The sequence below is a fragment of the Orcinus orca genome, chromosome 14 (assembly GCF_937001465.1).
Source record: "Orcinus orca chromosome 14, mOrcOrc1.1, whole genome shotgun sequence".
NCBI classification, from domain to species: domain Eukaryota; kingdom Metazoa; phylum Chordata; class Mammalia; order Artiodactyla; family Delphinidae; genus Orcinus; species Orcinus orca.
Window position 1 is genome coordinate 2,357,789 of NC_064572.1, and position 2,500 is coordinate 2,360,288.

Here is a 2,500-nt window from a genome sequence, read left to right on the forward strand (position 1 = left end):
CGCGCTCGCCACCCGCTTCCCGTCGAAGCTCCCCTTACGCCCTCGGTGGCGACGAGGGGGGCCCCGGGAACGCGGGCGCGGGCCGGGCTAGGGCCACGGGGGCCGGGGGTTTGGGGTTCAGGAGCAGAGAGGGCCGCGTCCGGGCGCGAGCGTGGGGAAGGTCTCCGCCCGGTTTCGGGGACACGGGTGGGGGCGTCGTCGGGCGGTGGCCGTGGTGTCTCGTGTGGCGGTCGGCCCGGCCCCCCGGCCGGGGTCCCGCGTCACGGGCCGGTAGCGCCGAGGCCCCGCGTGTTGCGGGCGGCCGCGGGCGGAGAAGCGTGTCGGTCGGTGTCGGGGCGGCGGTGAGCGTGGGGGCGCCCCGCGCCCAGCCCCACCCCCCACGCCTCGCCCGCCTCCCCCCTCTCCAGGTACCTAGCGCGTCCCGGCGCGGAGGTTTAAAGACCCATGGGGGGTCGCCCGTCCGCCTTGGGGTCGGGGCGGTCGGGCCCGCGGGGAGTCGGGAGGCCCCTCCCTTCTCCCCCAGGCTCCGCTTCACCCCCCCCCACCACCGGCACCTCACCACACACGGGGCCGGGGCGCCGCGCCGCCGCGGCGCCGCCGGTCCACCCCGCCGCGGCCGCCGGGAGGGGGCTACCCGGCGGCCGTGGTGCGGGCCGGGGCCGTGCGCCGCGCGCCTGCGCGCCCCGCGTCCCCTGTGTGTGTGTGCGCGCACGGTCGGGTTGGGGCGGGGGCAGGTGGGAACCCCCCGGGCGCCTGTGGGGTGTCCGAGCCCGCCCCGCCCGCGGGGTCGGTGCCGGGCGCCCCGTGGTGAAACCCTCCGGGCCCCTCCGGTCTGCTTGTTTTCTGTCTGACTTGGCCGGCCAGAGGCAGCCCCTCCGGGGGAAGGTGCCGTGCCACCGGCGGGGACCCCCCCCGCCGAAACCCAGAGAAACCGAAACTCGTACGACTCTTAGCGGTGGATCACTCGGCTCGTGCGTCGATGAAGAACGCAGCTAGCTGCGAGAATTAATGTGAATTGCAGGACACATTGATCATCGACACTTCGAACGCACTTGCGGCCCCGGGTTCCTCCCGGGGCTACGCCTGTCTGAGCGTCGCTTGACGATCAATCGCCCCCCCCGGGGTGTGTGTGTGTGTGTGCGTGCGTGCGTGGGCGCGCGCGCGCGCGCTTTCCCGGGGGTGGCGCGGCTGGGGGTTTGCTCGCAGGGCCGCCGGGGCCCTCCGTCCCCCTAAGTGCAGACGCGGCGCCCCCCCCCCCGTCCACGGGGGCGCGCTGCCCGCGAGCGGGAAGAGAAGGGGAGAGAGAGAGAGAGAGCTCGCGACGAGGCCCTGGCCGCGTGGCCTCCGCGGTCGGTCCCCCTTCGGGAAGCGCCCTCGCGCCGCAAGCGGTCTCTGGGCGTTACCCCCGGGGTGTCGGTGGGCGGGGACGGTCCCGCGCCCTCGCGGCCGGGGCCCGCGGTGGCGGTGGTGGCTGGGCCGCGTCCGTTCCGCCGTCGTACGCCGCCCGCCCCCGGCGGCGTCCCGGCGAGGTCCGGCCCGCCTCCCTCCTCCGCGGGGCCCCGACCCGCGCGTCCGGGGTCCGTGCCCGCCCCCCGCCGCCTCGCCTCGCCGTGTCGGGGCGGGCGTCTCGGGCCGAGGCCGAGTCGCGCGTGCGCGGCCGCGCCCCGGGGATGCGTGCCCCGGCGGCGACCCGCGGGACGCCGCGGCGTCGCCTGCCGCCGCGCGCTTTCCCCCGGGCTGCGGCCGCGCCGCTCGGCGCTTCGTGCACGCTCCCCGAGCCGGCCGGCGGTGGGCGCCTGTCGGTGGTGGGCGGGGGCGCACGGCGTCGTCCGTCCGTCGCTCGTCGTGGCGGGGCCGTCTCGCGGCTGCGTGGAGGCTGTGTGGCGTCGGCGGCGTGTGAGGGGTGGAGAGGCGGAGAACGGAGACGGTGGGGGGGAGAGAGAGGGGAGAGCGAGAGAGGGTTGGGAGTCGGTCGGTTCGGTCGGTCGCGGAAGGAGGCGTGGGAGGAGGGCCCGGCGGTCGGGGGGCGACCGCCGGGTTTTCTCCCCGCCGCCTTGCCTTCCGCGCCGCCCGCCGCCCTCTCCCGTCCGCTGCTCCCGCTCCTCCTCGTCCTCCTCGTCCTCCTCGTCGTCCTCTCCCGTCCCCCCACCGCCACCCCCGTCGTCTGCCGTCCTCCCCTCCGTGACGGCGCCGGCTCCGCGGCGCGCTCGGGTGTCGTGCGTCTCCCGGCCGCCACCCCCGGCCTCCCCGCCCCGTCCGTCCGTCCGTCCCGTGGCCGCCGGCTCGTGCTCCCGTCCCGCCCCTCCCTCCCGCGCGTCCCTCTCTCCCCCCCCGCGCACGGGGGCGGGTTGAGGGGAGCCGGTGGCGTGGGGGGGGGCCGGTCGACCGCGGCTCGGCCGCGGGGTCTCTCTCCGTCCCTCCTTCGCCCGCTCGCCCGCTCTCGCGCGCGCCCTCCGAGGCGCGCGCCCTCCGAGACGCGACCTCAGATCAGACGTGGCGA

General features: G+C 78.0%; 2 non-coding genes across 2 annotated transcripts in view; both read left to right on the forward strand.

Annotated features, from left to right (window-relative positions):
• Positions 1 to 944: 944 nt before the first annotated feature.
• Positions 945 to 1,097, forward strand: LOC125961148 (5.8S ribosomal RNA). Its single transcript, XR_007471509.1, has one exon. It is a non-coding gene; the product is annotated as a 5.8S ribosomal RNA (ribosomal RNA).
• Positions 1,098 to 2,477: 1,380 nt separating this feature from the next.
• The window catches only part of LOC125961162 (28S ribosomal RNA), a 4,978-nt gene continuing 4,955 nt past the window's right edge, over positions 2,478 to 2,500 (forward strand). The window contains exon 1 of the ribosomal RNA XR_007471518.1: positions 2,478 to 2,500. This exon is cut by the window's right edge and continues 4,955 nt beyond it. This is a non-coding gene — a ribosomal RNA (28S ribosomal RNA).